Below are 14,277 nucleotides of genomic sequence, written 5' to 3'. Positions count from 1 at the left end.
CCATTCAGAGGGACCTCGGCAGGCTGGAGAAGTGGGCTGACAGGAACCTCATGAAGTTCAACAAGGGGAAGTGAAAATTCCTGCACCTGGGGAGGAATAACCCCAGGCACCAGGACATGCGGGGGGCCAATTGGCCGGAAAGCAGCTCTGCAAAAAAGGACCTGGGGGACACCAAGTTGGACATGAGCCACCCAACAGCCTCCAGGCCTGTGTCAGGAGGAGTTTTGCCAGCAGGTCGAGGGAGGTGATCCTTCCCCTCTACTCAACACTGGTGAGGTCACACCTGGAGTGCCGTGTCCAGTTCTGGGCTGCCCAGTACAAGAGAGATATGGAGCTTTTTTAAATCTAGCTCCATGTACGCATTCCAATATTCACTGTACATTAAATGTTATCTCTTGTAAAATCATAATTGTCCTTTTTTGGTATTGTTTGTTTGAAACATTATTCTCTACTATAGATAAATATAATTACGATTAAAACAAGAAAATTGGGAATAATTTCCATAATGAGTAAATATATTATACATTCCAGTAACAAGAAAATAGATCTCTGATTTCTTCAAAATCTGAAGGAGGAGATTGAGAAAATGTAAAATTAGCCACTTCCACTGGGTGGCAGTTTTGCACTCCATTAATAACCTTTTTCTTTTTCTTTTTCTTTTTTTCTGAACTCAAACTATAATTCCCCAAATTATGGATATATATATATATATACTTTTCTTTTATTCTAGATGTGAACTTGTTATCTCATTATTTTTTCATCTAGATTTTTATTTTAATACAGTTTTTTGTCTTATCTTTTTCATAATGATTAGCTTGTTAAATTGTATTTGATAGTAACATACACATTTGAAATTTCCTTGTTCAACTGTATGTTTTAGAAGCTGCTTGGGAAAAAAAACCCCACAATTTCTGGAGTGACCAACTAGATTAATGTCATGATCCTGTTCTGCCACCCATAGATATAGTCAATATAAGAAAGTATCATAACTTTACTTCCAATCATACTATATTTGGTTCTGCCTACACACAACTGCAGGAGAAATTAATTCTAATTAGCATTTTATCTGATTTTAAACAAATATTTTAGCACTGAACATTGCAAAGACAGAACCAGTGCAAAACTGATATTCCTCCTTAACTAACTTCCAGATTTGGTATCAGTCTGCTTCATGATTTTAAAGTATGTTGGCAATATGGATCATACAAAGATAACATTGACTAAAAAGATATCAGTATATCAGGAAAAGAAATTTGGATCTAAATGCAAGGATTTTTTAATAGTATTTTCTTTATCATAAGGTACTACAATATTTGAAATGCTCCAGTTAAAGCATGGAATGAACATCTACAACAAAGTAATGAGTTGCACGAAGGAAATATGAGATTATGTTTTAACTAAATACCCAGTGCAAGGAGGAAGAAACAACTCTGTGTCCTATAATTGCATCAAACATGGTATGCAAACAGATAAGAGAATTATTGTGGAAGCACAATGGAAAAGCTGAAGAAGCAAACCCAAACAATTAAAAATGGGTGAATAATTACGATGGACAAGAGGTGAACAAAGGGCTTAAAATGCTCGAAGAAGCCAGAAATGGAATTCATTATAGAATCACAGACATCAACTGTATGAAAACAACAGAGCATCACGTATTGTGAAGCAGTGGACAAATGCCTACAACCATTTATACATCACATCTGCCGGAGCAAAGAGTGTACAAATACACAAAAGAACATTAGGGGTGCACAGGCACAACAGCAGAAGGCTTTATTCATGTTCTCGTGAACAGCAATTTAAAAACAAAAGTACCTGGAACCCCAAAAGTTGACAGATGCCAAAACTTACATATGGGGAAAAAAGTAAGGCAATAGAGAAAGGTTGCTTATCCTGATATAAATTATACAAAAAGCACATACTTTCAAATAGTTATTGTATTTTATAACTATGACTTTTAAACTTTAACACAGAATAACCTGAAACAAAGGAAGATGTTTTCAGTATATTGGACCAATTTTTACAGCACTATGTTTTCTAAAATTTTGGCCCTCAAAGCTAATCTTGCAAATAAAATGTGTAACGCAGGACTGCTCAAATCTACCCTTACTAATCACAAACCCAAGTATCTAGAATAGCAGCATATTCTAGTATAAATAGGCCCTTGATATCTGAATATGAATGAGTCCATCAGTATTTACTGGCCCAACTGTTCCACTGTAGCATTTATCCTGACCTTCCAGGATAAACACGGTCTCCAGGCAATACACCCGTAACTTCTGTGGGGCCGTTCGGGTCTGTGGTTTCTACAGACAAAGCTGAGCTAGGATGTCGAGATGTTAAGGATATTGAACGGAGGCTTTAGTTTGAGCTGGCTTCTTTAAAATACACAGAATTGCCAAATAATTACACCTCTGATCTTTTTAGTTACAGATTCAGAACACCTTCAAAATCTGAACCGTGTACCTGTATGATCAGTAAATATTGTTTACTGTGTTCAAGAAGTTACACGGGCCAGAATTCCTTCACCTCTGAATCCCAGCTTTTGAGAGTAGAGATGAGCAGTAGGATTTTCCTTTTCTGTTCCACGAACAATTCTAAGATGGTGTTTACTTATTTGTTCCATTGGAAAGGAAGAAAAAAAATTGAGATTTTTATGGGATGGGCAAATGTAATAGCTTGCTCACTTGCCCAGTCTCCAAGCAGGCAGTAAATCACATGAATGGCCTGTAATTCGAAATACCGAAGTGTTTCCAGGACCTCCACACCACCACCAGAGTCCTGTAAGTCAGAGCCTACTTCAAGCAAGGGAAATGGGAAATGCCAGCAATTGAATTGCCAGGGAGAGATGAATCTGTCAGACCACACTCTTCAGAAATCCACTTCACAGTTTATACAGACAACGTAACTTTCCTACCCTAACATCATTGATGGTATGTGCAGGGAAATTATAACAAATTCCAACATAACTTGCTTTAATTAATGCAAAAATGTCTGAACACTGTCTTATTTCCTAAGAAGTATGCATGCAGCTGTAATGAACATGAGTGGACTCTCATTTATGAAACTTCAAAGGGAATAGGACAGGGCTTCAAAGTCCTTTGGATTTATTTCTTCTAATATGATGTCCACTCACATCATCATCTAAATGGCGTTTCATGGTAGAATTAAGGACTAACTTGCTCTTCAGTGATATAATGCATCAAGGTTTGTTTATAAGTCTTGTAAAATAATCACACTGCATATTCACCAACAACATGTAGTATTCCTAACTCAACTACAAAAACAGGATCAAAAAAAAAAAACCAAATCTTAATCCTTAGAAAGTTTTAACTCAGCAGATTGCTATACTGTAATTGTTTGAAAAGCATGAGAACAGGAAACTGCTTAATGAATAAACAAATAACAATCATCCGCACACGGTATAATGACACTTTCTTAATTTACAGCAATAAAGGAGAAGACAGGCTAGAGATACTGAGGCAATACATCACGCTAAAAGGAGGACTCAGAAAGAACAACTTGTTCTTCAGAAAGGGTGTTTTAATCACTTGGGAGTTGCTGCTTCATTATTTGAGATGTCTTTACGAAGTTTTTATTCAAATTTTGGGGGTTTTTTTTAAGCAAAAAAGGCAGACCGAAATTTCAGAGTACTTTATGTATGTTATGGATTATATAAAGTCAGTATCAAAAAAAGCAGCACATTTATAAAAAGTACACAGGTTCACCACCTTCATGACACTGGAATGAAACTAGTCAGTCTGCATCTAAAATACCATGAAAGCTCCCCTGCTATCTCAGCCGTCACAGAAGGACCCTCCAGAAGACATCGCTTTCTCTCACTTGTACACGCACGGAAAAATATAAATGCTTGGAAACATGCCTGATTCAGTTACGTCAGTTACTTCAGCAAGCAATTGCAGAAGTGACAAGTCATTGTAGAGAAAAGAGGAACGCTATCAGAAAATCTCTCCTAAAATAAACTGAGTTCCAACTCAGCTTGTTAGTTATCACACATTCGACAGTAATTTGAGATAATTCGAAAGAGTGGCTTAAAAGGAGTTTCCAAGTCACAAGAGTTTGTACAAAATCAGTTCCTTAAGCATCATTTGAAATCCAATGGCGAGGGCTCTGTGTCTCCTGCTCTTGGTGGGATACAAAACTGAGCAAGAAAATGCAGAAAGACACGGCAGGGGCTATAACTGAAATAAACTTCCATAAATCAGGTTAATATCATTCATTCCCTTTCTTAAAGCACAATTAAATCTCCTTTTCCTTCAAAAGACATCCCTACTGATTCATTGCTAATGGCATTATCAGCTAGGATCTAATTAGTCCTCATACAGTTTTCAATGGGATTGTATTGTGTTTCTTTGGCAATGTTAAATGTGCTCTTGTTTTGAATAAGGACCAGTGTGTGTCCAAATACATCAAGGTTATGGAAAAGCAAAAAGCTATCATCCCTTTAATCCTTCCAAACTGACTAATACTAAACTAGTAAACAGGGCAAATTTAGTTCTTGTACAAAAAACTTCAGCTCCCATTTTTTGTACACAATAATTATTCAAATTAGTAAAAGTATGCTGCTGCAATATTTCTCATTATTTATTAATACACTTCATCTTGTCTTTTCGCTTAAATTTAGCCACCAACTCAGAAAGAACTTTTCCAGCTCAATTTTCACTACACCTACAGTCTTTGCTTCAAAGATTTTTAGAATAAGCACTGCCAAATTATAACAAGCCCATTTATTAGCCATATTAGATTATCTCTAAAATGAGTTACATTTACCTGGAGTTAGATCATAGACAAGAGAAATAAGGAAAAAAAAAAAAGATGATGACGAAGAAGAGGAGAAAGTAATACACCAATTCTCAACTGCGATGTTCTTCCCATCAGACTTCAAATCTTAACTTTGCAAAATTTCACGCTCAGCATTGTGGGATGGGTCTGAAAGTCAAAGAAATCACCCTAACTTCCACTCACTTTAGTGGGATGGTGGCCACTGAAACTGAAGTAATGGAAGCTAGAATTCTGAAAACAGTTCCTCATCTATGTTACAGAATTTCTGTAGTCTTTATTAAATTTTCAGTCCTAAACAGTGGTAGGTACTGCAGACTCTGCCTTTACCATTTTTATTCCATCAAGGAAAGGTAAATACTGCCTTTACAGTAACAAAAGAGACCAAGGACTAGACACAGACGGACAACATTACACTGTTCCACCCACCTGGTGGTCCCTCCTTGTAAAGCTTTAGGTGAGCTAGAGACAAAAGCATAAGTAAGATTGTATTTAAGCTTCACACAGGGAATTTATATTTTTACACTCATAAAAGTTTGGCAGACTCCCTGCTTTTCATTCATTACTACAGACATATACCTGGCTCAGTATTTTCAGCTCCCATTTATATAATTCTGTTTTGCAAAAAATTATCAATTGTTTCTGAATTGCTTAATTTCTTAAGTGTTCCTAGATATTAGCACTGTCCATCAAATCGAATCAAAATCAAATAGCAAGTATTTAAATACATTTCTACCATGTAAAAAATCCCAAGACCATTCCTTAGTTAACCATAGGCCACATGTAGTAACACAATGAAAACTTGGAAATACCTCTATAAAGCTCTCAGCTTGATATATACACAGAATTGTGTATCGCACACTGTAGAATGATTAAAGAATTTATTTTATTCATTCCTCAGGAATTTCAATTGGAAATAACAACGGTGCTCACTCCTGACTCCCTTTTCATTTTGCGTGGTAAGGCAAGGAGAGCTCAGAAAGCTGAGCCTCTTCTGACAGACTCATTCCAGGCAATCTGGTTAGAATACACAAGCTTGGGGTGGGAACATTTTCAAGAATTCCTTGTTTTGCTTTTTAAGCTGTTTCTAAAACATGCACATTTAAAACTAATGATAGACTGTGCAATAACAGTGGCCAGTGTATGACATATGCCACCGGGTGGTAGAAATAAAGCATGCAAGATATTACTAATGATTAGTAAACTATGAGGCAAATGCTTAACGTATGTTCAGTTGTATAATCACACTGAAATTATCTGAATACAGAGCAGCAATAACGATCACAAATACACACAATACATGCTCATGTAAATCTTTGTCATGATACTGAGCAAACTGCACTGTTCATCACGATTTCTAAAAGAAAAAGCACAAGCGTTCACTGGTAAATCTGGTGACCCAAAAAATTTAACCTACTACTTTGGGAATGCAGGATACAGTGGGTCACAATGTTTCAAATGGCAATTTGCATTCTCCAAAGTGTTGCAAATAGCAAGTATACACGCTCAAATGTTATTCAGTATTATTCCATTGGTGTCCAAAACTGTGCTGAGCAAAAATTATCTTTTCTTCTTTGATAATAAAACAACTTACCTACCTGAATAATTTTAAATCAAATCTTACGGGAAAACCTTTCCCACAGAAACTTCCAGACCTCACATTTCAAATAGATGAATGGCTCCTCAAACTTTACATAAGCAATTTAGGAACCTTCTCTGCCATGATCTCAAAACTTCAAGCAGAAAGCAGAAGCTTTGAAGATAAATGAACCATATAGCCACTTCTGGTCAGTACATTCATTTTTGTAAAAGCTCTCACATATTAAACTCAGTATGTGGAAACATGCAAAATAATGTTAACACAATTTAAAAGTAATTAGAGAACAAAAGCTGGAAAAATTGAGTGCAATCTACCTCCCTCGAGATGTACCACACCCTGTAGCGTAATGGAAATCATTAACTTTTAATCAAGCTGATTCATTAAATTTCAGAACAGTGAGGGGTTTTTAATCTTTTCTCCCTCCTTGGTAACCCTTGGTCACATCACTTTCAATATTCTCTTTTATTATAGTGTTTGGTTCCTCCTCCATTATTTCCCCGTGTAGTTTTCCCCTTTAACCACCAGGTGTCAGAAGGGAATCTACTCACCACAACTGCACCTTTCCCATTATTTCTATATTTGTTTTTACAGGCACATTGATGCGACCTTCCAAGGTTGTTCACGCTACAGTCCTAAAAAGCAGCAAATGCTCAGGTTTTTCTTCCAATAAACATAGTAATGAGTAACTTTCAAAACATGCCATTTGTTCAGTCTCGGAATGGTGTTTATAAAGCGTGATTTTCACACAGAAGAAGTAACACTGGGAGAAATACAGACATTTATTTGAAACCCTACATTAATGCGATGTTTCAAGCAGACGAATTGTGGCTTACACATTTTTTACAAGATGATGGGTCAGTGAAAGCCCAAAGCTTAAGTTTGTAAAAAGTTGTCAGACAGACTTCCTTAAACTTTCTGAACATCAGTTTGAACAAGTTTTGCATCTAAGCATCCTTTCAGAAGTAGGAAATTAAAATTGATTCTTAGAATTACCTATTTTTTAGGGATAGGGGATTGGCTAAAACAATACTGAATGTAGTTTTGACACATTATTCTATTATTCTAATCCTTTCTCCCTCACCCCACTCCATCTACTCCTATCTGTCCTCCTTTCTTTACTTCCCATTGAACCTGAACTCTTTTACAGCCCCGTAATTCAATACATATAAGGATGTCAGTTCCCCAGACTGGGAAATGAGGAAATATCCTTCACTTTTTTTTTTTTTTTTTTTTTTTTTTTTAAGGGAAGGGAGAACCCTCCAAGCCTAAAATTTCAATGATTTTCAGCACCTTAAAGATTCTGGTACAGTGAAAATATGGAAGACGTGAGGAAGGGAGAAGGAGAGGGACATGTGGAGAATAAATAGTCCCAAAGAAGCCAATAGTCCAGTATCTAAATACTGTCTGGATATTGAGATTATACAGAAGACATAAGAATTAACATACTACAGAAAATGAAGTAACTTCACAACACTCACTGAATACCCACAGAAAAGCAGCCTCCTGAAGGAAAAAACAGCAACCCCTTGATTCTCTGTTATGGAAAAGAGTTCTTAGTCTTTCTGTCTGCAGAGCAGTATAAAGCACCATTCAGCAGCAGTCACCTGAGTAAGTTATCTACTTGCTTGTTCCTCTCCTGTCACAGGTGAGGTTACAGCGACAGTTCGTTTCCCTGGGAGCAGAAATGAATAGTTTCGTTTGTCATTTTCACCCTCCCAGGAAGGCAGCATCAGAGGTACTGCTGCTAGGGACATTCGGCGTGATTGCTTTCTCAATAAACGTCCGATTTACAAACCCAACCTATCACAGGATCATATTCACTGGTGCAATATGGTAAACAAATAACTCCTCATCAGCAAACATAAGGAACAAATTTATTACAGAATTTCTTTGATGAGTTACAGACTCTACCTACTTCATCTAGCACAAATTTAAAATACAAAGCACTTATTCTAGATCTATAACACCTTCACAATCACTGTATACTACACAGAGTAAGCATCCGTTGAGAATGCATGTATACATGCAGTGTTAAGCATGTATTTATTCACATGTGGGTGATGTAGGTGAGTGTAGGCACACCACATATCCACACGCATAGGCACAGCGCTTCCCCAATATATTCTCAGCAATTCTCACGTTCAGAGCTGTTGACAAACTTAAAACATGGATATATACAAAATGAAGAAACGTACAATAAATAAGTTTGGGGTTTTTACGATAAGAGTATGTGTCTGTGCCATAGCAGAGGGGGCAAACTTGGCAGGGATGATATTGAATTTAACTAAAAAGAAACCCCAAAAGCAGTTCTAAATCCAGGTGCAAATTTTCAGAAAGTGCCAGGGTGTTCATTCAGACTAGTACCTACATCTCTCGCGTTCAAATGCTGGGCCAAACAGAACTTCACTTGAACAGGAGACTGGGGAACAGGAAAGTGAATTGCATAAAACTCAGAGACTTTTCTGTTCTACTGAGGGCCTCGTATTTTGAAATAGAACCACGGAAATAAAATACAAAGTCATTCTTCTTGTGCTGTACACAATCGCTCTTTTACTGTGTTTCAATTTTATATAACCAGAATCATCTCGTAAAACCCTGTGACCGTTTTGGGCCTTTGCAATGTCACCTTGGTGGGACTCATAGTGGTGCCTACATTTCAAAATAAAAACTACAGTAAAAGAAATAATTCACAGAACCTGCCTTCATTATATTCAGACTATAGATTCATCTGAAAAACGAAGTTTAAAAATCAGGTGTCTCCTTCGAGTGTACCAAAGCTGTCCTGTATGTGAATTCTTAAGCACGCTGGTATCTCTGGCTGCACAGATATATGTATCCAGATACGGCATTATATACTGTAAAACATGTAATAAAGCAGGGATTTTTATTGAAAAAGTGGAGCATAACTCTTCTTCCCTCTCACCTTGTAATAACATAATCCTCAGTGTATAGGAAGGCACGAACATTTTATCACACCGCCTTAGGCGCAGCTACCATAGTGTGTTAGTTTTTTGCAGACTTAAGTTTAAGAAATCAGTATTCTTTTCCATTCTGAATCTCTATCTAATGCTAATAGCCTATAAACAGAAAAGGAATTTAATTTGGCTTGAAAAATAGGTCAGGATTCTTATCCCAATTTTATGCATGGGTAAACTTAAGCTTGGAAAGGTCTCACAACTCTACTGAAGGCATTCCAGAAGGTACCAAAAGGGCTGGAAATGGAACATAAGCATCTTAACAACAAATCTTCAGCATTAACAGATGCCTATCTTTTTTGTTAGCAAAGGAAGTTTCTGTTGCCTGCTTGGTTTTGAGAGTTTTTTAAAAATATTTTCAAAGTAAATCTTAGCAGACAGGGCTGCAAGAGATGTGGAAAAGTGGCTGCTGCATTGATCAGCACATTCACAACCCATTTGTCTAAGACTGTAGAGATTTCCAAGCAGCACTATGCCCAAAACCTTCCAAATCCATAAAATTATAGCTTTTGTTGGCATAAATAAGGGGAGAAAATGTCATTGTTACTCTAAGGGAATATAATATGGCTACAACAATCTGGCTTGTAATAAAAAATTCAGCTTCTCAGTAACAAGCTAGTGTGTTTGTCGGAATATGAAACACTGACATAACATGGCCAAATACACCTGCCTTGCCACACAATAAATGCCGTAAAATGTAGCAAAATAATTTACAAAACCTTTACGCAGCCCACCTACACTCTGAGGGCACATCAAACTGCTCGGTGACCATTAAATCACAAAAGCACTATCTTCAAGCAATGCATAATATCCTGCTTGCTGTAGTCCTGCTTTATCTAAGTCATTCAATAATATTTACAATACAGTTCCAGAACTAAACCCCAAAGACCACACTGAAATCAAGTAAGATGAAATAACTAAAAAAATGTCATTTTTTTAATTTTAAGGCAAAATCAAAAGCTAGCAGCCACTGTTACAACTTCCCTCAGGACACTAACGACATTAAGCATTATGTCTGTTTTAGAGACAAACACAAAGTGTTCAAGGCCACAAAGGAAGTTCATGATAAAGAAAGATAAGAAATCATGTTCTTATCTCTCATCTCTTTCTTCAGGCCATTATGCCTCTCTTTCTCTCACATAAGCTGCATTTACATCATGACCATAAAGTGATTTTCTTGCTGGGAACCCAGAGCATAGGGAACCAAGGCTTTAATATATTTGAGACTTGCCAATAAACCTCTGTCATTATTTTGTGTTTCATTTGCCATTTACTTAGACACCTTTTGTTTAACAAGAGCTTTCTCAGTCACCTCGTGATTTTCTTATTTACTCTGAAAATTGTGCTTACAGCATAACAGACTGTTGTTATAGAAATTGTGGCACGATAGAGACAGCATTACCTCACTGCAGAGTTAAGGATGATGAATAGACAGACTGTGAGAGAACAGGGATTTTTAATGTTAAATACAGACATTTGAATTAACAAGAAAATATGTAATAAAAAAAAGCACTAAATGGATTAATGTTTAGACTTGATTTTTTTTTTCTTTAATTTTCTCCAGCAGGAATGTCAAAGACATCTCTCTTATCACTTTTTAAATTTCCGTTTTGCTTAAGCAAAAAACTAAACTCTCTGTTTTATATAGAACTATTTTGATCCTTATGGCTAAAAATGCATTTTTAATAGGAATCACAGAATCTGTATATCTATACCACCTTAACGTGGAGGCTGTTCTTCAAACATAAGTAGTCTTATGAGCAGCAGAACTCCTGTCTAAACTCCTCTTCTTGGGCGTGAGAGGCTGCAAGTGCTGATCAATCATACGCAGCAGCTGAGACATTCATTACAGTAAGGTGGATTCTATGGGATCTAGTACCACAGATGAGTTCGCTCCGTATAGACGTGTATTTGTCTCCTCTACCTGGCTAGAAATTTTCACCATATGTACTAGCTGACACATCTACCCTTCTATCAGATTTAGTGCCTAAAAATGGGAGAAATCTCTTTAAGAATTACGGAGGAAAAAGAAAAAGAAACTTTTAATGAAAACAGAAAAACAGAATTTCAGGACCAGAGAAATATGCACAGAAATGTCTTTGATTACACGGGAAAGATTTCCACGGTATAAACCTGTAACTATCAAGTAAGAGATGTTTTTGCTAGTCTTTCAGGATATAAATGGTGTAATGTACTATACACTTTCTAGACTTAAACAATTTTAGACTGACACACTTCAAAGAAGTTCCAGTTTCTCTGGAGAACCATGTAAGCAGCTTGTGCTAATTACAGAGAGCCAGTTGACAATGCAGTCACTTACTCTATGGAAACAGAGGAATTAAAGGATTAAGAAAACATAAAATATGCCAAAATATCCTAATACCATCCTTTTAATTCAGAATTTACAAGTCAAGATTGGGGTGTTGGGGGTGACAATACTATGGCTACACAAGACGTTATCAAAGGCATGAAAAAAACCTGTTGCAAAGTTGTATTTGTCCACTAGCTTCTTTCACTTCTAATATTCCTAACAGGCCTAGTCAGCCCCACACACGTGTTCCTTGTTATGTCCATTTGCTTTTCAGTTGGTTTCCCACACATCAAGCCAGACTACGAGCCTCAGGAGGGAGTTAGCTGCTCCTCCAAGCTCTTATGAGTCACTGTGATGTCTGCTGCGTAGGCCAAATTAAGCCTGATTTTCTTGCTTCCACTAGGCAGCAAGAACAATGAGGAAAAACATGGCAAGGAGGTCAGAAGAGATCAAAAAGCCAGGAATCCTCTCCCTCAACATCCCTGCTTTCCTGTCATAGCTGCCACAGTGCATGGTGATGAAGGAAGTAAATCAAAGACTTAGTGCAGAATTGTGAGAAAGATTACAGTATTCCAACTTTCAATACTGATTTCTCGTGACAAATGAAAAAAATCTGTGCTATCTCGTAAAATAAGTACATATTCTTGTACCCTGCTAGAAGTACAAAGACTTATGTCCACATAGTTATCCTTGGATGTGATCACACTTGTGACAGATGTATTTTGTTTAAACCTAAAATAAAGCTGTGCTAAATGAATACCTAGCTAATAATTCAGCCTATTATTATTGCTTGTATACAGATTCCTATTGTTTTGGTAGATGAAACTCCTAATCACAGAAATTAAATAAACCATTGACTGAAAGTTAAAGCAAGTCATTTCGGCATTTTTTTGTGTTACAGATAATCATCTATTCAGAAACATCAGTGGAGGAAGACTGGAATCACAAACATCCCTGCCCACACAATTTTTGAACTCTATTCTGAAATCAAGAATTTTTCATTTGATCTTAGCTGTCAGGAGAAGACACTGGGGTAAGAAATAGGGTTTCAGGTTGAGATTGGTTGAGACCAGTCAGTCTAATGGTGATCGCTAAACTGCTTTATATCATTTTTAAGAAGCCCACTTTGTGGACAAGAAGGTCCTGAGGTACTGGTGGCTGGGAGGGAATTTTGGATGGGAAGGGGCATGAGGGGAAATGCACATACACTTTGAAGGTACCAACCACTGTCAGAAAGAAGATAATGCACCTTCATATTCATTAAAAAAACCACAAACCCTGCCCTCCAGCAAGAAGACCAACATTGAATACAAACTCTGTTTTTTAAATTATATCAGCACTGCTCATGAACAGTACCTTCCTTCACTTGCAGGGGACTGCATAAATTCATTCCTGCACACAGTGCTTTAAACCAGTCACCCCAGCGCTCAGAAAAGCAGATGTAACTGACCGTCACACGCAACTTGCAACTGCTTGCAGTGTCCTTGCTGCTGCAACTGCTTTCTGGGCATCCGTGAACAGCTGAAAAAACCACAAACCTGCTAATCACTGAGGTACACCCACAACTCTACTGCACCACTCTTAACATATGTTGCAAATATAATCTTTGCCTCTTTCCTTCAAAAGCACCGCTTCTGTCTCATCCCAGCTGAATCACCAGCAGCAGTTTGTTTTCATTCAAATCCCTCTCTCTGCCAGACACTGGAGTGACTAATGAACTGCAGAATCTGGTCTGTATAAAAATTTGACTTAGCAAACTAACCATCAGCATGTTGATGACACTGCCACCCAAAATATCACAGTAACAAAAGAGTAACAATTTACATGGGCTCTAAGCCAGTCTTTCCTTCCTATTCAAATTTCAGGAAAGCATGACCTAATTTCTCTACAAGTAGTAGAATCTGGAGCTTTTGTTAATTCAGTTTCCTTTCCTTTCTTTATTTCAGCATATGTTTTTGCCACAGATGATTACAGTCATTAGGAGAAAAAAAAATATTTATTTGGGTAAAATTAAATACGGCAAGCATGTAGCCTATAATAAGAATGTAAGAGTAACAGCAAGAGCCTGCAGCACTCCTTGTCAACAGCTGAATACCTCTCCTGGTCATCTAGTGATAGACTCCCACACCTCAGACCGATCAGATACACTGTAAATTCCATTCTGTCTATATTAGAAACATGTTGTTCCTCTCAAAAGCACATTTCCTGAATCTTCCAGCAACTTTTATACTTCCAGTATCATGCCCACATTAGAAAAAAGGAAGATTAAGGTAGAGAAAACTGAGGAAAGAAGGAGAAGGAAGTAATACACTAAATAATACAAAGCAGTACATACACTACTCCTATTTATTCTTTCTCATCTACGAGGCCAAACAGATATCCACTGGAACTGGAAAGAACCATACAGCATTACCCAGTACAATTTCGCACAGCAAGGTAGTGGAAAAGCTGGGGTTTTAATTCTACTTAATCCTTTCTAGGTGTTATTTTCTAAAATCTCCAGGTACATGAAGAACAGATGGTCTGCTGCCTTTCATTTTGGTAGTTCAGACATTTCCACAGTTTATGACTAATTTCTGAGTAACAAGGACTTC

The 14,277-nt window shown here is 37.1% G+C and overlaps 1 protein-coding gene across 1 annotated transcript in view; it reads right to left on the bottom strand.

Moving 5' to 3' along the window:
• The window catches only part of LOC129207266 (formin), a 142,010-nt gene that overhangs the window by 122,767 nt on the left and 4,966 nt on the right, over positions 1 to 14,277 (bottom strand). The gene's annotated exons all lie outside the window — the stretch shown is intronic.

Source organism: Grus americana, chromosome 5, assembly GCF_028858705.1.
Source record: "Grus americana isolate bGruAme1 chromosome 5, bGruAme1.mat, whole genome shotgun sequence".
Lineage (NCBI taxonomy): Eukaryota > Metazoa > Chordata > Aves > Gruiformes > Gruidae > Grus > Grus americana.
This window is presented reverse-complemented; position numbering and strand designations above follow the sequence as displayed.